The following is a 24,112-nucleotide window of genomic DNA, read 5'->3' as shown; positions in this document are numbered from 1 at the left end:
ATTAGTTATAAATATTGTTGGCCTTTGATTAAGATTTCTTATTTGCTAGTTCAGTCTTAACTATTAACCCATTTCTAATAATGTAAGTATTGCCTTAGCCTTATCTTACCAGAGGTAATGTCCAGGCCTCTTATTCCACTGGGGTCTACATCACGTCTGCTCAGCGTCTCCACAGAGAAGAGAGAAGAGAGAAATTTCCTGCTTCTCTGATTCTACCCTGCTATGTCACTTCCTGCCTGGATCATATGGTGACTTCTCTTTACTACATTTCCCAGAATACTCCTCAACTCCTAGTCCCACCTATCTTGCTTCCCTATTGGCCAATAGTGCTTTATTCAACAACCAATAAGCCACCAGCTCCCAAATAATACATGGAGACTTATTATTAATTATGTAAGCTTTTTCCCAGCTAGCTCTTATAATTTAAATTATCCTGTTTCTATTAGTTTATGTTCTGCCATGTGGCTTGGTTATCTCTCCTCTGTACCATGTGTCTGACTTCTTCAATGTCTTGCTGGTGTCTTGCCAATGCCTAGATTCATCCTGAGTTTCTACTCTGCCCGCCTATTCTCTCCTGCCATTCAACTCTTTATTAAACCAATCACAGTGACACATCTTCACACAGTGTAAACAAATATTCCACAACACATTCCTGTAGTCCACATCCTCATAAATGACAGGCATCTCAGTCTTGGACTCACAGACATCAGAACCTAGACTAATAGATTCTATTGCAAAAGCCACATATTCTATTGTAGAGGTTGAATACTCTTAACCCAAAATCTGAAATCTGAAATGCTCCAAAATCTGCAACTTTTCTGAGCTGACTTGACTCCACAGTGAGAAAATTCCATGCAACTTGGTTGCATGAAAAAAGTCATTAAATATAGTATATAAAATTACCATTGTCTGTGTGTATAAGATATCTATGAAACATGAGTATGTGTTTGTGTTTAGATCTCATACCCAAGACACTTCATCATTTATATGCAAATGCTCAATGTGTACTCTAAAATCATTTCTAATGTTTTGGAGACCAGTTGGAGGTTGTTATGGCCACCAGAGAAAACTGAGAAAGCCCAAGCACTCTTTTTCAGGCATTCCTTGCAAGATGTCATATTAACTGCTTCTCTCAATGCTGCAACAAAATACCTGAGAAAAGCAGCTTTGGGGAGGGAAGTTTTTTGTTTTTTGTTTTTTGTTTTTTGTTTGGCTTTGAAGATGCAGCGGAGAAGTCATGGTAGCAAGAACATGAGACATCCGCAGTGAGGAAGCAGAAGGAAATGAATGTTATGCTCAGCTCACTTTCTCTTTGTAATTCACTCTGGGACTTCAGCCCAGGGGATGGTACTACCCACATGCAAAGTAGGTCTTTTCACCTCTAACCCAATCTAGAAAGTCCCTCATGGACATGCCTGTGGGGTTGTATCCCAGGTGATCCAAGATCTTCTCAATTTGACAGTGAAGTGTGACATCACCACAATGCAGCAGAGACCCTTGGAGACAAGCTTAGAAATCATTACACAGAAACACACAACACAATGCAAGCATAAATCTGATTGACTAGTTGCATTGTTAACAGAACGTGTCCTTGTCAGCTGCCTCTTTATGTTCACACTTTTATTCCTTCCCAGCTCTGCATGATGAGTCCACTTAAACTGTCCCTCTAATTTATAAAATGAATCATCACCAGAGTCCAGCTTTAGTGCTAGCTCGGGTTAGAAAGGCAAACTTTAAAAGGATTATTTCACCACAGTTTCTGGTTTCATTTATTTATTTTACTTTTTCAGTTTTATTTTTGAGACTGAGACGGGCTCCCACTGTGCAGCCATGGCTGTCCTGGAACTCACTATGTAAATCAGACTGGCCTCAAATTCACAGAGCTCTGCCTGCCTCTATCTATATATTCTGAGCGCTGGGATTAAAGTTGTATGTCACCATGGCCCACTCACTTTCTCTTTTTTAAGAATTTACTTTTACATAGTGTAGTGACTTTCATCCCACTTTCAATTTGTTCACCCAGAATCTTGGAATATGGCTGATTTTGCAACGCTCTTCTCCAGGCATTACATAGCCATCTCATTCTTGTAATCGGATTAACTGTGAGTCACACACCAGAAGCTCATAGGGTTGGGTCCACAAACATCCCATTATGGGAAATAGGGAGGGCTCATGAAGGACACAAGCTCTGGAGCTGCAGGAGATCCCTCCCCTCCACAAGGATGTGTAAGCAATCACGATCACTAGGGCAAGAAGGAGTCCTCTTCTTCAGTAGTTTAACTTCCTGTAAGTTGTCCGAGTGCCTGTAAGGAACCCCAGGTGAATTCAGTGGCCCACCAAGCTAAAGTGGGTAGAAGCAATACTTTGGTCTGTTTTTGGTACTTGGTCCATAGTGAGCAGTTGTTGTTCTCATCTCCCCAGGAAAGAGAAACATGAACACTCAGAACCAAGACTGGGTTTGGGAGAAGTAGTATCATGGCTGCTATAATAATAAAGCATGAAACTGAAGCTAAGATCATTTTAAGTGTCCATGGGGCTAATCCTAATGTGGCCATCCTTTCCAATGCACTATGGAATGACATGTCTCCTTGCTGCACAAACTTGATCACGTGAGCACGTGAGCACTTGATCAAAGTTATATTGCCCCTGCATGGCTAATAAGATGCTACTGTGTGTACTACATCTGAAGGTCAATTGCCTTTACAAAGAATCATAGGATGACCCTCTTCTTGTATGTGACTTGAGATGGTGTATGTCTCTTAAACAAACAGGATCTGACACATACATACAGAGATGGCCCTCAAAAGGTCAGTGGACTAGAGCATGTATTCCAGTCTGTATAAATATCACATATCGGTCAGATTGTAAACTAGAGGCACAGGCTGCTAGCTGAAGAGAATGAGGTAGAAATGATGACTATGGAACTGAGCATAAGAGAGGTGGTGTTTGATGCCCAGTTCACTAGGCTGGATCAGACTGTTTGCCAAAGAGTTAAGAAAGAGGTTAATTCAGCAAGGACCTCAGAAAGAGAATGTGGATTTGGTATGTTGCAAGATATTTGTAATTTACAGTGTGTGAAGATGTGTCTCTGCTTAAGGTACCTCATGATTGGTTTAATAAAGACCTGAATGGCCAATAGCTAGGCAGAAAAGAATAGGCAGAACTTCTGGGGAAAGAGAGGAACTCAGGAAGAACCTGAGGCGGGTAGGATTTACCAGTCAGACACAGAGGAAGTCGGACATACAGAATATACAGAATGGAGGAGAGGTAAAGAGCCACATGGTAAAGCATAGATTAATACAAGTTAGTTGCCAGGCAGTGGTAGTGCACATCTTTAGTCCCAGCACTTGGGAGGCAGAGGCAGGCAGATCTCTGCGAGTTTGAGGCCAGTCTGGTCTACAGAGCAAGTTCCAGGACAGCCAGGGCTACACAGAGAAACCCTGTCTCAAAAAAACCAAATATGTGTGTGTGTGTGTGTGTGTGTGTGTGCACATGCACATGTGTGAGTATGAATGGGCTAATTTAAGTGGTTATAAGAGCTAGTTGAGAACAAGCCTAAGCTAAGGCCAAGCATTCATAATTAATAAGTTTCCACATCATTATTTGGGAACTGAAAGTAAAAAGAAAGTCCAGCTACATTGGTGGCTTTGCTGAACTTATTGTGGAGTACAGTCCTTAGGATGTACAAAAGGCTATAGTGGATCTGAGTGGCTTAGATGGCATTGAAATTGCATTTGTTAGATGCTAAAGTAGTCAGGAGGGAGTTAGAATGGGAGAGACCAGATAAAGGAGTCTGTCTGTGTCATTCAAGAGTAAATGGGCAAGATTTGTGTCAATCCAGAGTTCCTATGGAAATATTTGATAGAAAGCCAATTATTATGATTACAAGCTTCTGGAAGGTTTTAAAGCCCAAATAACAGTCCACTAAAGAGGTAGAAGAGGTACAGGGTATTCTTCCTGTGTCTGCTGCTGTGATGGAAGGAAATATTATGAGGTAGCCACTACCCTAGCTACTTCCCTAACAGGGTTGCCAAGGCTACCTACTGTTGAAGACCAGGCAGGATTCTCCTACTAAATCATGGGATTGTTGGTCCTCTGTTATTGTGAAAAAATTTGTCCATGGGTAGGTGGCAGATGTGCCTGGTGGCCCTCAGGAGCATTGGGAACAACAGACACCTGGGATAAAGATAGAGACACGATAAGATGGGACTGGTGAAAAGGGGTGAGATTAGTCTAGGGCAGTGGTTCTTAAATTTCCTAATGCTGCAACCCTTTAATACAGTTCTTCATGTTGTGTTGACCCACAACCATAAAATCATTTTTGTTGCTACTTCATATCTGTCACTTCGCTACTGTTAAGAATATACAGATATACAAGATATACAAGATATCTGATATGTAATTCCCCAGAGGGGATGTGAGCTACACGTTGATAACCACTGATCTAAGGTGAGCAGTTATCAGCCAAGGGAATTCTGTGTACATGTCTCCACTGTGAGAAGTATGAGGTGTGGCTAGAGACTGTTTTCCTATTCTAGGGACTGTTCAGCATACAGGGGAGGCCTCTGAGGTTTCTTCCATTGCTGTGAGAAAATACATTACAAAACTTAAGGCGAGAAAGGTTTGTATGAATCACAGTTCAAGGACAAAGACCCCTGTGGTAGGGAAAGCATGGTGGCAAGAATGTGAGACAAACGGTCATGTTACATCCTCAATCAAGAAGCAAAGAATTGGGAGGGGGGAGTTGCTGGTGCTCAGCTTGCTTTCTCTTAGTCTGGAACCCCAGACCACGGAACAGTGTTATCTAAATTTAGAATGATAGTCCCAATCCAATTAACCCAATCTAGAAATTCCTTCACAGTCATGTCCAGAGGATTATTTGCTAGGTAATTCCAGATCCAATCAAGTTGACAATCAAATCATTACAGGGGCTAGAAAGATGGTTTGCTAGGCTAACCTAACAACCCAAGTTTGATCCCAGGAACCCACAATGTAAGAAGAGACATAACTCCTCCCAAAAGTTGGTTACATTCCAGAACTAAATGGTAAGATGTATTGGTTGCAGGATATGGAGAAGTCAGGCTGGAACAACTGAAAAGCCCCTTCTTTACTATCTAGTATGATGCCTGGGAAAGAATTGTTGTTATGGTCTGGTTCATCTGTAGATGTGATGTATTCATGCCATCAGCATGCCAAGAGGCACTCGCTGGCACAATATTAGCACAACTGTTACAATTGCAACCAATGATTTTCCATTTGGAATTAAGGCCACCCCTCAGTAGGGAACACATGTTGAGTATTTTAAACTGGGGCAAAACCTGTGCCTAGTAAGTTCATAGATTGGAGTGGGGAAGCCACTGCTGTTGTTTTGCTGAATGGATATAATGCGACAGTCAAATGCCTTCCAAATATTTACATTTGCCCACGGATTGTTGCTGCTGCCAACCTTGGTCCAGAAAGCTTCTTTTTGTAGTATAGTGGTGATTGTAGGGACTCCTAGCTGGTCAGAGTGCTCAGAATAAGTGACAGTTGTAGTGACAAAGCAGTCCACATCTCAGCCTTAGATGGGGAAGTAAAGTATCAAACATCTGCCTAGGCAGTGGTGGCTCACGCCTCTAATCCCAGTGCTCAGGAGACAGGCAAGAAGAGCTCTTAGTTTGAGGCCAATCTGGTCTACAGAGCAAGTTCCAGGATAGCCAAGGCTACACAGAGAAACCCTGTCTCAAAACACACACACACACACACACACACACACACACACACACACACGAAAGAAAGAAGGAAGGAAGGAAGGAAGGAAGGAAGGAAGGAAGGAAGGAAGGAAGAAAGAAAAAAATGTTCCTCAGGGAACATTGCAGAAGAGTGGGTAGAAAGAATGTAAGAGCCAGAGAAAAGGCCAGAGTGTTACGAGCAGAGCATGGCTGCTGTCATCTAATTAGAGTAGCTGAGATAACTTCCCCCAGACTCTCAAAGTTTGGGCGCACTTGCATCCTATCATGGAGATGGGGGGAGGTCTTGGAAGCTCATGAGTTCCACGAAGCTACTTCCTTCCCCGAGGGATATAAATGCTTAACGCATGCTGGGGAGGTCTCTTCTATGGTAGTAGCTGCCTGTAACTTGCCCATGTTCCTACACAAACTCATCATTCATGCTCCTGTAAATAATTCCAATTAAACTCTGTGTTCTAACTAGATACACCTTTTTTAAAGTGTGTGTGTGTGTGTGTGTGTGTGTGTGTGTGTGTGTGTGTGAGTGCACACGCTCGCCCACGCATGCACCCACAAAAGATCAGAAGAGGGTTCAGAAACCCTGGAACTGGAGTCACAGACAGTTGAGAGCTGCCATGTACATTCTGGGGACCAAACCCGGCTCCTCTGCAAGAAAACCAGTTGCTCTTAACCACTGGGCGATCTATCCAGCACATTTCTTTTTCTTTCTTTTCTTTTCTTTCTTTTTTTTTTTTTTTTGAGATAGGGTCTCACTATGCTTTACATGGCCATGCATATTAGATGTGATGCAGGATGTTCTTCTGTATATATATATATTTCTCTTATTGGTTGATGAATAAAATACTGTCTGGCTGGGCTGGAGAGATGGCTCAGAGGTTAAGAGCACTGACTGCTCTTCCAGAGGTCCTAAGTTCAGTTCCCAGCAACCACATGGTGGCTCACAATTATCTGTAATGAGATCTGGTGCCCTCTTCTGGAGTGTGGGCATACATGGAGGCAGAATGTTATATACATGATAAATAAATAAAATCTTAAAAAAAAAAAAGATAGAGGCCTCTCAGTGAATATTGCAGCGGCCTCAAATTAAAAAAAAAAAATACTGTCTGGCCAATGAGGCATGAAGATAGGTAGGAATAGGAGATGAGGAGAATTCTGGGAAAGGTAGGCAGGATGAGCCCGCCAAGCACAGTCGCCAGGTAGACCACAAAGGAGTAAGAGGTCTGGATCCTTCTCCAGTAAGCTAAGACCACGTGGAAATACTTAGATTAATAGAAATGGGTTAATAATTAAGACAGAGCTAGCCAATAAGAAGCCTTAGTCATCAACCAATAGTTTAATAAATAATATAGCCTCTGTGTGTTTATTTGGGGCCGAGAAGGGTGGCAGGACCCATGTGGACAAGAACCTCCGCAACATAGATGCCTTCCAAGTCATGTCCCCTTCTTTAGTGCTCACAGAGACCTCTCACCTCTGCAGTACCATCATAACCCACATGATTCCACATACATCCCCTGGATCCAACAAGGAAAGAAACAACATAGTAGAAACTTCAGTGCCCAGGAGAAAATTCTTCCTCACTCTCTGGCCTTGAGAAAGCCACCTTACCTTTCTGAGCCTCAGATTTTTCAAACGGAAATGAAAATGCCCACCATATCAATGGCTGCCAGAGAGCAGGGTGGTGTGTACTGTAATCATTGTCTAATGGACCCCGTGTCCCTCTCTGAAGCAAAAGAAAGTGAAGAAGTAAAGATAACAGCACTGTGGACACTGTCCCATTATTCATTGCACACTTAGCCTCACCACAGTATAACATTTGCTCTTTCATGGCCAAGATCAACAGTGAAAGGAAATTGGGATAATACTGATCCTGAGATAGTTGGAACACAGAAAGTTCACAGAACACACAAGCTTTCTCATGCTCCCCATTGTCAGCTTTGCCCAGGGACTTCCCTGGGCATCTTGTGAAAATCCTGAGGACAAAGCCATATGAACCCTTAGTGGATCTTCCCTGCCAGTAAGAGTGACACCCACTGGGGTCAGGGCTGCTAAGTTAATAGATGAGGAAATCAGGTACAAACAGCATCCAGATGGAAACAACTCAGCTAGACTGGCTGGCCAGCAAGCCCCAGGGATCTGCTTGATTCCACCCTTGCAGCCTGGAGTTACAGGTCCCCATGCTTGCATAGCAAGCACGCTACCTGGAGCCATTTCCCCAGCCCACACTTGAAAAATCCCACACACCCACACTGCACATCCTAAAATGTCTGTTGGTTTTCAGTGTGTATTTGAAATAACAGGCTGACAGGTGATTGTTTACTTGTGGCTTGGCTGCACTATTGAAAAGTTCAAAGGGCTTTGAAGGATATTTTGTTATAGGACTCTTCTAAGGAAGAGTATCAAATCCATGTCAAGGAAGTGGTATGAGGAAATCTCATCTGGGCATCCACAGTGTGCCCCATCTGGACTGATTTCCTAATCTGTCAACAAGAAATCTACTTTGTGTCAAAGGGCCTTTTTAAAAATGTGGGATCACAAACTGGCCAGACAGCTCAGCCAGTAAGTTGCTTGTCATGCAAGGAAGAACAAGAATATAAGTTATATCTCCAGAACTCAGAACTCACACTGTAAAATGCTGGTATTGATGATGAGTGCTCATCATCCCAGTCCTGGGGAGGCAGAAACAGACAGATTCCTGAGACTTGATGGCTGGTCAGCTGAGCCCAATCTTAAAGCTCCAGGACAATGAGAAGCACTATCTATAAAAGAAAAGGTGGATGACTCATTAGGAATGACACCAGAAGATGTCCTCTGCCTCCACATGTACACACCGTATGCACCTGTACACACACATATGCACCTCTGAGCATGCATGCACATTCGTGTGTGCAGGTGTGTGCAAGCAAGTGTGCACATACACACACACACCGATTTTTTTTTTAAGAAGCAGCAGAAGACAATGACAAGCAGAAGTAGCTGTGGTTCAGGGAGGAGTTGTGGGAAAATGTTTTTGTACACTGTGAAGATGTGTCTCTTCTAAGGTTACCTTCTGATTGGCTTAATAAAGAACTGAACAGCCAATAACTAGGCAAGAGAGGTAAGGCAGGACTTCCAGGGAGAGAGAGGAACTGGGGGAAGAATCTGAGAGATGGGGAATTTGCCAGCCAGACATTGTGGGTTTAGGATGCACAGTACTGATCAGAAGTAATAAGCCACCTGGCAGAATGTAGGTTAATATAAACAGGTTAAGTTAAAAGAACTAGCTGGGGCCGGGCATTGGTGGCGCATGCCTTTAACCAGCACTCAGGAGACAGAGGCAGGCAGATGTCTGTGAGTTCGAGGCCAGCCTGGTCTATAGAGTGAGTGCCAGGAGAGGTTTCAAAGTTACATAGAGAAACCCTGTCTCGGAAGAAGAAGAAGAAGAAGAAGAAGAAGAAGAAGAAGAAGAAGAAGAAGAAGAAGAAGAAGAAGAAGAAGAAGAAGAAGAAGAGGAAGAGGAAGAGGAAGAGGAAGAGGAAGAGGAAGAGGAAGAGGAAGAGGAAGAAGAAAAAGAGAGCTAGTTGGGAGCTAGCTAAGGCCAAGCTTTCATACTTAATAATAAGTCTCTGTGTCATTATCTGGGAGCTGGCAGTCCAAAGAAAGTCCTGCTGCAGAGGTGGCATGAAGCACCCTCAGGTCACCAGGAACCTGGCATCCTGGCATCTGATGCAAGCCCCACAAAGGGTATCAGAGCACCCTACTGCCTCTGACCATTTCAACCAAAGTCCAGGTGCTCCCCATTGGTTCTGATCCTCAGCAGGGTTACTGGGGTGGGAGGTCTGTGACATCCCTGGCTTGGTCCTCTCTTCCCTCTGTCCATATGGGGTGGGTACCGGCAAAAGGTTCTGTCTCTTGGAGGTCTCAGTGACTCTTCCCTGACTGGCTTGCAGCCAGAACAAAGGGAAAGAGAAATAAATGTTCCCTACATGAACCAAAGCTCAGGTCTCCATTGAATTATCCCCACTTAGTGACAAAGTTGTAGAGATATTTACAGAAGAGCTTAAGCTCCCTGTAGGCTGGGGTCTGGTCTACCTCACTCCTCAATGCATTCTGGGACCCTTAGAAACACACACTTAAACATCCATAAAGCTGAGAATGCAGAGTCTGATTGTCAGGTAACAGGTTTCTGGTTTACTAGGAACCCTTCTTCTTCTAGAGAAGCCATCTCCTGTGCTTGTCTCCTCCATTTGGTGTGGATGTCCCAAGGTGACTGTGTTCACTCACCTTTGAACAAAGTCTAACATTTGTTATTAATTTATCAGCTCATCCAGTGACTCTTTATTATGTGCCAGGCATCTTGACATGAAGGATCTATCAAGAAAACAATACAGGCCAAACTCAGCTAAAGTTTACTCCTCACAAGGTGTTCTGTGTGTCAGAAACTGTACCAGGAATTGGGGACCTGACAGTGGAGAGGGCAAAAAGGATGTCCTCGTTATTGTGTTCCCAGGGAGGTGAAAACCAGTACAAAGAGAACAATATGATAAATGGAATACTATAGACCATGACCGGGAAGTATCAGGGGCTTGGCTGGTGTGTGAAAGGTCATAATGTGATTATGTCACCTCTGTGGATTAAGCACGTTCCTTCCCCTGAAGTTCATGTGTCAAATCCTAATCACTCAAGTGACAACATTTGGAGGTGGAGTGTGTGAGAGGTGACCAGAAAATGAGGGCAGAACACCCATGAATAGGATCAGTGACCCTTCCACCACGTGAGAATAGAGCAAATAGTCAGCTGTTAAGATCGTGTGCTGCTCTTCCAGAGGACCTGAGTTAGGATCCCAGTACCCACGTAGTGCAGTTCACAACCACCTGAAACATTAGCTCCATAATTAAAAAAAAAAAAAAAAGGAAGTTTAGCTGGGCTGTGGTGGTACAAGCCTTTACTCCCAGCATTTGGGAGGCAGAGGCAGGAGGATCTCTGTGAGTTCCAGACCAGCCTGGTCTACAAGAGTGAGTTCCAGGACAGCCTCCAAAGCTACACAGAGAAACACTGTCTTGAAAAACAAACAAACAAAAAATATTTAAAAATAGAAGTTTAAAAAGAAGGAAAACCACCAGGCCCATATTTGAACTCAACTCTGCCATCCACCAGGACCATGTTTCCCCACGTGTTGGCCTCATTTCATGGAGCCATTGATAAGGACAAGATGGTATGAGAGAAGGTAGAGCTGGCAGAGTAAGGGAGGCCTCGAGGGAAACAGGCAAGTCTACCAATTTAGAAGTTCTTTAGGAACACAGCTGGCAGTGACCTGAGCTCATGAGGCACTCCTGAGCCTGATAGCAGTTGAAAGGAACAGCTCTGCCACACCCCACCCACATCCGCAACCCATCCCAGGCTTCCTGAGACACCTGGGACTAGTTCTGCAAGAACTGGTCTCCAGTATTCAGATGTCAATTAATATTAATGCTCAGATGAAGAACTTGAGCCATGCCCTTCCTGTCCCAGTTCCAAATGGTGCAAGAGACCCCCCCCCCACACACACACACACATTTCTCTGTGTCAGCCAAGGACACACATAGCCCTCTCCAACAACAGACGGATGAGCAACTCATGGTGCCTAGAAAATTGTCTTCACTCACATCCAATTAGTATTTGATGACCCATCCATTCAAGGAATACTCATCCTCAATGTACAGGGAGGGCTGGCCTCAGGCATAGAGATGGGGATACCATGAAGAGTTTGCTCATGCCATGCCTTGCTCTTTTCTTTTGTGTCTTTGGGAGTCTACATCATCACCAGTTCCCTCTTGGCTTACCTCCTTTCCTCTGCCTGTTTTTCATCCCTCAAGGCTAAACTGAAATCCATCTGCTTTTGGTCTCCTCACCCACTCACCCCACCTGAATTTGAGACCCTCTGTGTCATGTCCCACTCAGCTAACCACCACCTGTAGTTAGCTGTGCTCTGCATGGTGATCAGGGCCTCCTGATCTTCCTTTCTCTCTAAATTGCCCTTCCTGCAATAAACATTGGTCTTTTCCCATATAGACACATTACCAGCCGAGTGTTGTGAAATGTAGTTAAAGCTTGACAAGCAATTGGGGGCAGTTATTTTTAGTTGGGTTTTCCAATAGTCAAAAAAGTGATGAATCTGAAAATTTGGTTCATAATATATAAATAAGAGTGCTTGCTGTTTGTTCAGAAAATACTCTGCTGTAACTATTGTAAAAGGCCGTGAATATAAAATAATCAACCATGTGAAGTACAAGGTAGGAACGGAGATAGCAGTTATTACAACAGCATTACTGTGTGCTGCTATTATGCTTGGATGGGATATTATTGATAATGGCAATGACATGACATTTAAATTTGTCTAGAAGGCAGGATTAAAAGTCAAGAGACCTGGGTTTGTCCGCTAACTATGACTTTCAATCTATAGACCTTGGGCAAACCCTATGGATTCCAAGGGATTGTGGCCTGTGAATGCAAGGGAAGCTCTGCTTTATTGCTGGGAACCATGGCAAACCACCCTGAGTCTGTGACAAGTGATCCTGAAAAGTTTCTACACCCTGATAAGCCTCTCCACCGATGCAGCAATCCAAATCAGACCAAATCAAACCGAATTAGAAAAAGCCCATGTTTAATGGATACAATGTTCCCAGGTGGCCTTTCAGCCCACTAAAAAGGAGATGGGAAAGAGAGACTGGAAAACCTTGAGTCTGTTCTCTGGGGGACAGGTTAAAGACCCTGTGGGAGTGGTCTTGAGCATCTCTGGGGGAGGGGTGATCATTTGGTGGGCTTTCTGAGACACAGCAGGGTTAGGAGAGAGATAGGGAGGGAGACTTGGGTGGAACTTCCACCATAACATCCCAGACTCTTTGGGTATATGGATGCCAGGGGATGGGGTGAAACTTCCACCATAACAAATCCTTCAGAGACACCCAAGTGTGGTATGTGTGACATACTATATGTCCCTCCAGAACAAACATGGTAGATCCCATTAGATCTCAAAGAAACCTAGGTCAAGTCTCACTCAGTATATTGGGTCCTAGAAGCACTTCTCACCCTCCCCCTACCCTAAACCTCTCCCTCCCAAAGGTTGGGCCTCAGCTTCCCTTCCCACCAGCAACTCTTCTCTATATAATTCAACCATTTTGGCTATTCACCCTCTTGGTCTCTTGGCTACTGGGTGGCTCTCCTCCATCTCTTCTCTCTCCCCACTCTCTCTCTCCTCTCCTAGTTCCATTCAGTCTGGACCCTTCCAGATGCCTCTGGCTGCGTTCTCCTTCATATTCACAGTAAACCTTCTTTCTTCTCAACCACATCTTCAAGCAGCCTTGGTGTCATTTTTCATTCAGATCTCAAATGTGGACATGAAGATATCCTTGGTCCTCATCTAACCACTGTTCAGACCCTTCATTCCCTTGTATAACTCTGCATCTCTTTTTTTTTTTTGGGGGGGGGCTGTTCTATAACTTTAGTATGCAGACCAGGCCAGCCTTGAATTTAGAGATACACCTGCCTCTCCTTTCCAAATGCTGGGATTAAAATGTATGCCACCATGCCTGGCTCCTTGCTGTAACTCTTAAATACATGCAGAAAAAGCCATGGCCATGACCAAAGCTCAAGTGGTCACTGGACAGCCTTTGAAGACCCACAGACTGGGTCACCATGAGAATGAACTGACCAAGGCAGGCAGCAAGAGGCACAGAGCACACTGAAACCTGTATTGATAGCATGCTGAAAACAACAACCAAAGCCCCTGGGGATGTCCCAGAAAGCAGTAAACTCTTCCTATGACCATTTATCATTGCATCAGAGACCAAGTTTTGGGGGGTATTCATTCTACACTGTCCAATTCCACTACCCAGGAAGTTGGAGTAATGGTGACAGGTGAAAACCTGGGGATGAAGTTCTTCAGTGGGTCGCAATGAATGCCTCCAGTTCTACTGGGGAGAATTCATCTGCTCTACAGTGGCCTCTGGGCATCATCTATCAACTCTGGAAGAAGACAAGAGATCTACTATCACTGTCCTGTGCCTAAAGAAGGAGGTCAAGTGGAGAAGGGATAGGAAGGTTTCTAAGAACATGAGCACCCACCCACCACCCACCCACCATGCATCTAGGCTTAGCAGCTAAGCAGATCTCCTCCCTTCTATCTGACCACAGACTGATATTTCTCTAGGGAGTCCAGGTTATCACTACAGCCTTTCCTGCAGGGCCCAAGATGCCTTTTTCCAGGAAGCCCTCCCTGACCTGGTTACACAGCAGGCTGGTTTGACCTGTCCCTGCATTCAGATCACAGAGTCCCAAATGGCTGCTGCTATGCCCATTGCCTGCATTTGTGCATTAGCTCCAGCCAAGTGAGAACTCTGCTTTAGTCACATGTCATAGAGAAATTAAGAAGTCAGGTCAAGACACAAAGATGCCTTGGCTGGGTCACAGCAGACAGAGTTGAGGAGCCATGTCCAACTGAAAGTCAAGTGTTATTCGGACGTGTGTGTGCATGGTGAACGGCCCTTCCCTAAAGCCTCCATACTCATGTGACCTCTGTTTCTACATCTGGTGGCGAGGCTTATACTTTCCAGGCTGAAACCTGGGAAACTTTTTCTGGACAAGCCAAACTAAGAAAACAGACCAAGAGAAAATACAGCTACTGTATTTGGAGATTTTAGGAAGAAAAAACTAGGCACAGCCCATATGTCCTATAGTGATGCCTACTGGTCAAAAGCTCCACTCATTTGTATTTGTGTGCCTTGCTTTTAAAAGATGAATAAGCAGTCAATGAACTCCAGGCATTTAAGGACAGAGAATAAACAAATCTCACAAGGAAGTTCAGCAGGAAGTAGGAGGAAAGCAGGAAACAGAAGACAACCTTGCAAGTCCACACACAGCATCTCAGAAATGAAAAAGAACAGAAAAAGAATAGAGTGTACTTCCTGAAACAAGAATAGGATGATCACAAAAGGAACACTCAGAATGGGAAGGAAGGCTCTTACAAACAAGTACAGTCACAGGAATAAACAACAGCAAAACAACAAAGAGAGTATAAAGAAAACAAAGAGGAGAAAATTATTAAAGAGATAATATAAGAAAATTATTCCCAGGGGCTAGAGAGATAGCTCAGCAGTTAAGAGCATTGGCTGCTCTTCCAGAAGTCCTGAGTCCATTCCCAGCAACCAAATGGTGGCTCACAACCATCTATGACAGAATCTAATGACCTCTTCTGGCATGTAGGTATACATGCGGAGCACTCAGAATATAAACTGGGACAAGCAGGAAATCACTCTCTTCCTCTTCCTCCCCCTCTCTTCTCTGGAGCTGCCATGTGAGCACAACAAGAGAGGACACATGCCACCGAGTCCTCGATCAGACAAGTCTTCATAAAATATATAGATTAATAATTATGGTTGATACTTAAGACAGAGATAGTAGATAAGAAATCCTAGTCATTGGCCAGCAGCATTGTAATTAACATAAGACTCTGTGTGTAATTTGGGCGTCCACATGGCGGCAGGGCTCTGGTGGCTTGGCGGAAAGATTTATTATTACAAAATGGTGTCAGGACTTGGTTTTACGAACATCCACATCAAAACTTCACAAAGGCTTAAAAAGGGATTTTAGAAGCAAAAGAACAGAGATAAGCACGACTTCTTGGTAGCATCATTTTCTCGGGTGGTCTCTGTTTTGCTAGACACAAGCAGAGACTCGAGTGGCTCCTTTAAGAGAGGCTTCCTGACTCAGCATAAGAGCAAAAAAAAAAAAAAAAAAAAAAAAAAAACCGCAGGGCTCTTGCTAACAATTCAATGGTGTGTACGAGCAACTGGCTCTCCAAGCTGTTAGCCTGTGATTTGATGGCAACATACACCAAGGCAGTGAGCACAGTTCTCAGTGCTGACGGTAAATGTACTCCTGCCATGTTAGAAAGACATCGGCTAAAGCAGCTGCCACTTTAATTTTAGCAATGCTGTTTAGCAGATAAGAGATCGTGTGGCCAGAAAAAGGTAAAGATTTACAGTAAAGACAGATTCAGATGAAGAAAAACCTCTAAAGGTTTACACTGTGTTTAAAAATATATGTAAGATTGTGAGAGAAAAGAAATAGGATAAAGTAATTAAAAGAAAGAAAGAAAGAAAGAAAGAAAGAAAGAAAGAAAGAAAGAAAGAGAAGCCGGTGGTGGTAGCGGTGCATGCCTGTAGGATTTGCTGAAGGAAGCAGAAGCATCAAGAAAAAAAAAAAAAAGAAAAGAAAAAAGAAAAAAAAGGAAGTAAAGGAAATAGAATAATAAAAAGCCACGTAAAGATGGAAAATACACAGAGAATCTGGATACTATATGCTATATTGTTGTCTTTAAATTGTTTGATTGCCAAGGAAAGAGCTACAGCTGCTAAAACACATTTGATTATAAGTGCTGCGAAATTAGGCCAACTTATATATTTTAAAAATGCTTTGACTTCTAAATTTAAATATAAGGACAGGTTACTTGGGAAAAGATTTTTTGCTTGTGTTTCCACAGAAAATGAAAAGCTATGGATTCCTTCCAGACTAATATAGTTTGATGAAGCAAGACCCCCTGAAACAGTGGCCCAACTGATCCTACATTCAAAACAGCTGAGATGATGGAGTCATAGATGACTATAGCCAGGATTTCTGTGATTTATCATGATCCCCATGGTATGGACATCACCCCAACCAGCAGGAAGCAGTTTGGAATGAACAACGTCCAATTTCCCAAATATTGTTTATAAATGTTTGTTTCCATTTGAATGGGGTTGGTTATAAATGGTAATGATTGCAGTCAATCTCTTTTTAAAGGAAAAAAGGGGAATATGATATAGAAATGAATACTTTGCATTGGTATGGATTTTCACTTATTGATACAACTTTAAAGTCAATTTTGTGATATGTATATGTCTCCTCTTGTTTGGTTTTGTGTTTATACTGATCTTTTAAAATGTAATGCAGAATTAAATACAGTTTATATAGTCACCTATAATAGTCAAAACTTACAGTTAGTTTAGTTAGGTTTACTAGGTATACAGAGATGTATTTGAGATGGATAGATATTCTTCAGACCTTTCAAAGACTTACAGAATATATGGCATTTAAAGGTTTAGGGTTTTTCATGGCAGTGAGACACAACTGCTCCTGGTACACCAATTACGTCAGAAAGGAGGATGGGCATTGAAGAAACTCAATATGGAGTTTGCCTGCAACATGGCATGATTAGCCATTTGGGCAAGAAACTGCTCTTGCCTGGACTGTTTGATAAACTGGACATGCAGGACCCACTGGAAAGTGACTGCTGAACTTGCAAAACAACACAGTCTCGAAGGGTTCCTGCTTCATGGAGAAGTCTGCCAGACACAGTGTCCTATAGGCTGAAGATGGATTCCCCAATGTTACAGAGGAACTTTGGGTGACTGTCCAGGTAGTGAGATGTCTCTGTCAGTTCTAGAGTTCATATATTATCCTTCTGTGGTCTTTGATGGAGTTGAAGACAGATAGTTATGGTTATAGTTTTCTTTAGTTATTATAAAAGATAAGCTACATATAAGACGTTAGATACACAAAGATAGATGATAGAATATTTTCTTTAAATCTTGCTAAATGTTAATGAACTAAATATTGTAACTATAGTTCTTACTTGATAACTGTTTTGTTATATATTTTAATATGTTAATGGTAAAATCCTGTCTTTTTAGACAGAAAAAAGGAGATGATGGGGAGGTCCTTTTGTGTATATGTTTGTCTTATTGGTTGATATATAAAGTACTGTGGGCCAATAGGGAAGCAAGTTAGGCAGGACTAGGAATCAAGGAGGATTCTGGGAAATGTAGTAAAGAGAATTCTTGTGATCCAGGCAGGAAGTGATATAGCAGGCAGACTCAGAATAGAAGCAGGGACAAGCAGGAAATCGCTCTCTTTCTCCTCCTTTCTTCTCTGTGGAGTTGCCATGTTAGACCAGGAAGACAGGATGCTTGCTGCCAGTGTTCTCGAAGATAAATCTTTATAAAATACATAGATTAATAATTATGGTTGATGATTAAGACTAAGCTAGCAAGTAAGAAATCCTAGTCATTGGCCAGCAGCATTGTACCTAATATAAGTCTCTGTGTGTTACTTTGGGCACCCACGTGGTGACAGGGCTTGGGCAGCTGGTGAAAAAAGATTTATTGTTACAGGCAGAGGAAGGAGGATCTCTGAGTTTGAGGTCATCCTGGTCTACAAAGTGAGTTCCAGGACTGTTACACAGAGAAACCCTGCATTGAATAAAAAAAATCTCCAAAATGAAGAACATTTTTCAGATTTTAAAAATTCTCAAAGGACCTGACAAGCAGAACAAAGCAAACAAAAACCAAACATACACTCTCATGGTCATAAAATATCAAAACATGAGGGTTATGTATAAAGTATGTGTTTTCCACAGAGGTGGTTGACCTGAGCTCGTGGGAGCTCACAGACTCTGGACCAACAGTTGGGGAGCCTCCATGGGACCAACCTAGGCCTTCTGCATGTGTGTGACAGCTGTGTAGCTTGGTCTCTTTGTGGGGATTCTAACGGTGGGATCAGGACCTGTCCTTGGCACTTAGCTGGCTTTTGGGAACCTATTCCCCATCCTGGATTACCTTGCACAGCCTTGATGCAAGGGGAGGAATTCAGTCCTGTCTCAACTTGACATTCTGTGCTTTGTACAAGCCCATGGTAGGCCTGCCCCTTTCTGATGGAGATGGAGGAGGAGTTGTGGGGTGGCACGGATGACTGGGAGGAGAGAAAGGAGGGGAAACTTCGATTGGCATGTAAAATAATTTTTTAAAAGTTATTTAAACAAAATAATAATAAAAAATGAAAATAAATAAAGTAGGGGTTTTAGCACCAGATGTATCTACTGAGGACATGACCACTCCAAAGTGTGGTTGATAGAAAGTTTTTTTTTTAAAGATTTTATTTATTTATTATGTATACAGTCTATACAGTCTTGTGCCTGCATGCCAGCAGAGGGCACCAGATCTCATTCAAGATGGTTGTGAGCCACCATGTGGTTGCCGGGAATTGAACTCAGGACCTTTGGAAGAACAGTCAGTGCTTTTAACCACTAGCCATCTCTCCAGCCCAGATGGAAAGATTTTTATTGTAGATATGAGGGAGAAAATAGTCAGAGGCATCCAGAAGAGTCCCTAAAAGTAGCACACTGAGCATGGCCAGCAGAATGAACTGGCTATGGGGTTCTGAGGGAGGACTGAGAGAGAGGGGACCAAGAGCCAAGAGAGTCAAGAGAGAACATGTCTGAAACAGCAGTATTATATAGGACTGAGGAGCTGAGGAAGTGGAAACCTATGAGCTAGAGAAGTTAAGGGTAAGGGCAGAGTGAGAAGAGCCAGGATGCCAGCATGGACTCTGTAACAGAGACTTGTGATGCTGAGAGTCTAGAGGCCAGAGTGTGCTTTGGTGTGCTAATAGGCACCACAGTTGAAGCACCAGCTCCCCATTTCGGCAGCCATACAGCCTAACACATGCTTACCTGACCTTGCCTTGGTCACTAGGAGGTCAGATGCCTGCCTCATGGTAAGGAACCAATCAGAAGTTAGCTGGTAGTGTTATGCTTTATGGCTCTGGGTGTGCTTTACTGACAAGTGCACAGCAATGACGTGCAGAGCATAGTAATTGCCCTGGGAGGGCCTATGGGCCATAACAACCAGTTGACCAATCAACACAGGACAAGCCCTCCAAGCCTGGATGCACACCAATCTTGAGCCTGTGCGTACCCCTAGACACTCCCCTTACGCTGCCCTATAAGATCTCTATGCCATGCCTTCTTGGCATCTTTCCCAGCCATCTGCCATGGTGGATGGATGAAAGGCCCAAGCTAACATGGGCTTAGCTCATTAAACAACTGCAATAAAGGACTCATTGCTTTTGCATCAAAATGGGCCTCTTGGTGATTTGGGGATTCAGAATTTGGGCACAACACAGTCAGCCATTTGTCCTGATTTTCTTTTGACCTGACAGGTCACAAAAGAGAAAACCATGATCATCCAGACTGAGAATCAGAACTGCATCAATTTCTATAAAGCACACTGGAAACTTGAACAATGGGGCAAAATTTCCAATATTCTGATGGTAAGTTAGTTTTAACCCAGAATCTTTTATCTAGTCTGATAACCAGAAAAGTGGGAAGGAAGACAAAGGGCAATTTTTAAAATTAAAGGCAGTATGAGCCACCCAGTATGGGTGGGGGGAACCAAACTTGTTCCAATGAAAGAGCAGCGAGCATTCTGGCCTACTGAGCCACCACCCCAGCCCACAAAAGGCAATTTTAGATATGCTTATCCATCCTGTCCTCTGCCTGCTGTGACAGAGGAGCAGAAACCTACCTGCTTATCCAGTTGATGTTGTGATTGCTTCCTGTATTCCTCAGTGAGTCAGTTCACCTACAAACAAAGGAAAATCGGTCCTTGGAAGATGAAAAGAATCATGTACTTTTCATGTAGAAAACACAGTTACATAAACCATACAATCAAATACATACTACTTTTTAATGTCATGATAATTATATGAAAAAGAAGCAGTTAAGAAAAAGAGGTCAGAAAGGGTCCCTTAGGGGACAACAGTGAACCATTATTGAGAAACATTGGCTTACGTAGTAGAAGACACTGGCAGGGGACTCAGGGGAGAAGATACTGAAATAGGAAGCTTCCAAAGCTGAGGAGATAACTCTGTTGGCAGAGTATTCACCTAATATGAAGGAAGCCCTGGGTTTGATTCCCCCATACATGATAAGCTGAGCATAGTAGAACATGTTTACCCCTTGGACAGCATTTTTGTCCACAGTAAGACAGTAATCATTCCTCATCTTCGGTTTCAGTTACCCACTGTCAACTACAGTCCAAAAATATTAAATGAAAAAAATTCCATAAGTAAATAATTGTTAGTTTTAATTTGGTTTGATTTCTTAAGACAAAGTCTTGCTATGTAGACAAGGCTGGCTCGAAACTCACTTCATAAGCCAGGATGGCCTTGAACTCCTGGATATCCTTCTGCCTTAGCCACTGCATACAGATGTGTGCTTCTGTGCCCAGCTATCGTCAGAAGTTTTCAACTAAGCTGTGTTCTGAGCATTAGATGACATCTATTACTGTCCTACTTAGGGTGTGAATTATTCCTTTCTCCAAAGTATCCACTCGGTATACACTACCCTCTTGCTAGTCACTTAGAAGCAATCTCAGTTGTCAGATGGATGGGCATAGGACCACAGTGATCATATTCAAGCAATGTGTATTTTATAATAGTTTGGATGGTACAAGCATAAGATGTTGGTGATTGGGATATGCTGACAAGAAGCTGTAAAGATTTTGCATGAAAAGATGAATGTACAAGATAATATGAGATAAATTTCATATAACTCTTATTTTAATACACTGTTATAATTATCTTATTCCATTTATGGTTGCTGCTGTGAATCTCTTGCGCTGTCTGGTTTATAAATTAAGCCTTTTAAATCATAGATACTTACATTTATGGGAAAAAACTGTCTGTAGAATTTGGTATTATGTTTCAAGTATCCACCCATAAGACTAGTAAGGTCCCCATAGGTAAGGAGGATCACTGCATAGCTCCCTAAGGTTCCCTAGGATAAGGGGACCACTGTGCATCTCCCTACCTTGGGTCCAGTATCCAGAGCTTATGTCAGAACTACCTAGCTCTAGGCTCCAGGAAGATCACTTCTCCACTGGCCCCTTCTGGGCTTAGCAGCATCTATGCTTGCCAGTTTCATCTGGCTTATAGTTCTTCTATCGTTGTTACAACCATTCCCTTAATATTCTATAGGAACAGAGAAGAAACAATGTGTCCTGTGGCTTCACAGGCTATGAACTTTATAGTACCATGAAAAATGTTTTTAATTAAACTAATAGATTTTTAAACTTCTAGAAAGTACGATCATTTATATATTAAACTGAAATTAAAGTAGTTGTCTCTAAATAATGGAGGTAGAAGGCGGGAAGGAATGAAGATGGTAAATAAACCACATGTCTGATTCTGGAACCAGTTGTATATTTCTTCCTCACGATCTGGAGTTCAGAGTGGTTTTAGCATATGACATAGTAGATACTAGGAAGGCTTGGGAATGAATGGACCAGAAGTCTAGGAAGTGACAAAACAAAACAGGACCATAGTGCCCTGCCTGGGATCCATTGAGTCTCTTGAAATGACCTGGAGCCTCTTCATTCAGTAAATCTAGAACAATCATAAATTCTGGTCCCTGCAAGTCACACATCCTTCTCCTCTTCCATCTGTGAAAGGGCTCCAGGACTTCAGAAACTGGAGCTGTGGTGTTTAATGTTAGGATGCCTTAGGGAGCTTCTTGTCTCCTCTTTGACCATACAAAGCTCCCAGGGAAACCTTGTCCTTCACTAAGGCATGGGGCATCTGAGGAAGGGGAAGGACAGCATTTTCAGAATCTGTTCTTACTCTACAGGGCACAACAGGACACAACTTGGCCCCATGCTCTTTCTTGGCCTCTCTTAGCCCAGCTAATTACAGGTCACCATCAAGGAAAATTATGCTGCAAAATAATAGGGATGACTGGTGCTATATTGACCTGCTAACCAGACAGTGCTGTTTCTGTTTAAAGAAAAAGGAACAAAGAAAACAAACAAAAACCAGACAGACAGATGGGGGTGGGTGTAGAATTCAGGGTTTGTCCTACACATGCATACAGACTATATGCAGTCCAAGACAGCCATGAGTGTAATCCAATACAAAATCATAAAGCTACTTAAAACATCATAAGATTTGCCCCCCTGGACTTAAAATATGACCTAAGGCAATTTGGGTCACACTACTTTGTCTAGTGTGGCTCAGAGACCCCAAAGTTTGGACAGCCTTTGTCTGTAGTAGGGGCTCCCACACTTGAACTTAGACTCCAAGTCCTTTCTTGCCTTTTTATTTGCATTCACTTACTTGCCTGTTTTCCAATTCGGTACAAAATGTAATGGGGGAAAAACAGTGGAGTTTTGGTTGTTGGTGGTGGTGTTTGTCTTGTGTGTAAAATGAGAAGAAGAGGGAAGTGGTAAGACCCGAAGGAAGGGCACATTTTAACTAAAGAGTTTGCTCAGGGAGCTTGTGGGCAGTTTTTCTTCACACGTTTTTTCCTCAGTTATGTTTTCTACTCTTTCCATGCTTTGTTTTTAAATGAAACTCCCTAAATATAAAGCAAAGAGTTGCAATGGTTATCTTGTTTGAAATAAATAGAAAAGATCCAGTCACGTTGGCTCATACCTTTAATCCCAGCACTTGGGAGATAGAGTCAGGCACATCTCTGTGAGTTTGAGGCCAGTCTGGTCTACATAGTGACCTACATAGTCCAGGGCAGTCATGTAGATACCCTGTCTCAAAAAAACAAATAGGTAAATAAATAAATAAAAGCAGAGTTACCTGGACTATAAAGTCACTATATCATTATATTAGATTTGGGTGGGGTTTTTGTTGTTTTCTTTTGCCCACCTCTGTGTTCAAAATGTCTACCAAAAATAAAGTCTTTGTATATTGCTTCCCACCACCCACCCTGTCACACCTGGCATATCTCAGGAGTTTCCAAAGTCCAGCCAGAGCCAAGAGCCTGGAGTTGTGTGAGTTTGCTTTCTTTTCATCACCTCTCCTTTTTATTGTCCGGGAGGAAGAAGCAATAAAAACGATTTTAAAATGTGTTTGCATTTGTTCTTGGTTAGGTTCTAAATTACTTTTTATGTATGTATATTTCAGCTTGGTTTTAAAAGTGTGTGTGAGTGTGTGTGCATGCAGTGTCCAGATGCCTGTGAGAACTGGAAGAAGGCTTTCATCAGATCCCCTGGCTCTTGAGTTACAGTTAGCTGTGGGTCACCAAACATGGGTGCTGAGACCTGAACTCAGAACCTCTGGGAGAGCAGCAAGCACTCTTAACCGCTGAGCCATCTATCTCTCCAGGCCCCAAGAAACCTCCCTTCAATGAGGTTTTGTTTTGTTTTTGTTTTTGTCTTGTGTTTAAACCAACAAATGTGTTTTTCCAATAGACTATAGCATCTTTGAGAGAGGTACTGTTTCTTAGTCGTTTTAGTCCCTTGTGCTATTTCTTAGGTGAGCTGTGATTGATAATGGGAGCTTCACCATTCATCCAGCAAACCTATACTGGGGATCCACTGAGTATGGCCAGTTTCCTAGGCTCCTGGGAAATGAAGACCAGAGCATGGGCTCTGAGAAAAAACTCCACCACCTCCTCCCATATTTATGGAAAAACTGATCAGATGGGGTTGGTAGAGGGCTTTCATGGAACAGTGTATGGTGGCAGACACCAGCAATCCCAGCACTCAAGAGGTAGAGACAGGAAGACTTGTCATGTTGCTGCAACAAAAGATTTGGCACAAGCA

The 24,112-nt window shown here is 42.8% G+C and overlaps 1 long non-coding RNA gene across 1 annotated transcript in view; it reads right to left on the bottom strand.

Moving 5' to 3' along the window:
- Window positions 1-8,350: 8,350 nt before the first annotated feature.
- Window positions 8,351-24,112, bottom strand: part of LOC103161152 — a 35,918-nt gene continuing 20,156 nt past the window's right edge. The window contains exons 6-7 of the long non-coding RNA XR_003479414.2: window positions 20,084-20,140; window positions 8,351-8,485 (exon numbers count right to left, since the gene is read on the bottom strand). This is a non-coding gene — a long non-coding RNA (uncharacterized LOC103161152). The remainder of the gene's footprint in view (window positions 8,486-20,083; window positions 20,141-24,112) is intronic.

Source organism: Cricetulus griseus, assembly GCF_003668045.3.
Source record: "Cricetulus griseus strain 17A/GY chromosome 1 unlocalized genomic scaffold, alternate assembly CriGri-PICRH-1.0 chr1_1, whole genome shotgun sequence".
In the NCBI taxonomy this organism is placed as follows: Eukaryota; Metazoa; Chordata; class Mammalia; order Rodentia; family Cricetidae; genus Cricetulus; species Cricetulus griseus.
Note: the sequence above shows the minus strand (reverse complement) of the source record. Positions and strands in the feature narration are given on the sequence as shown.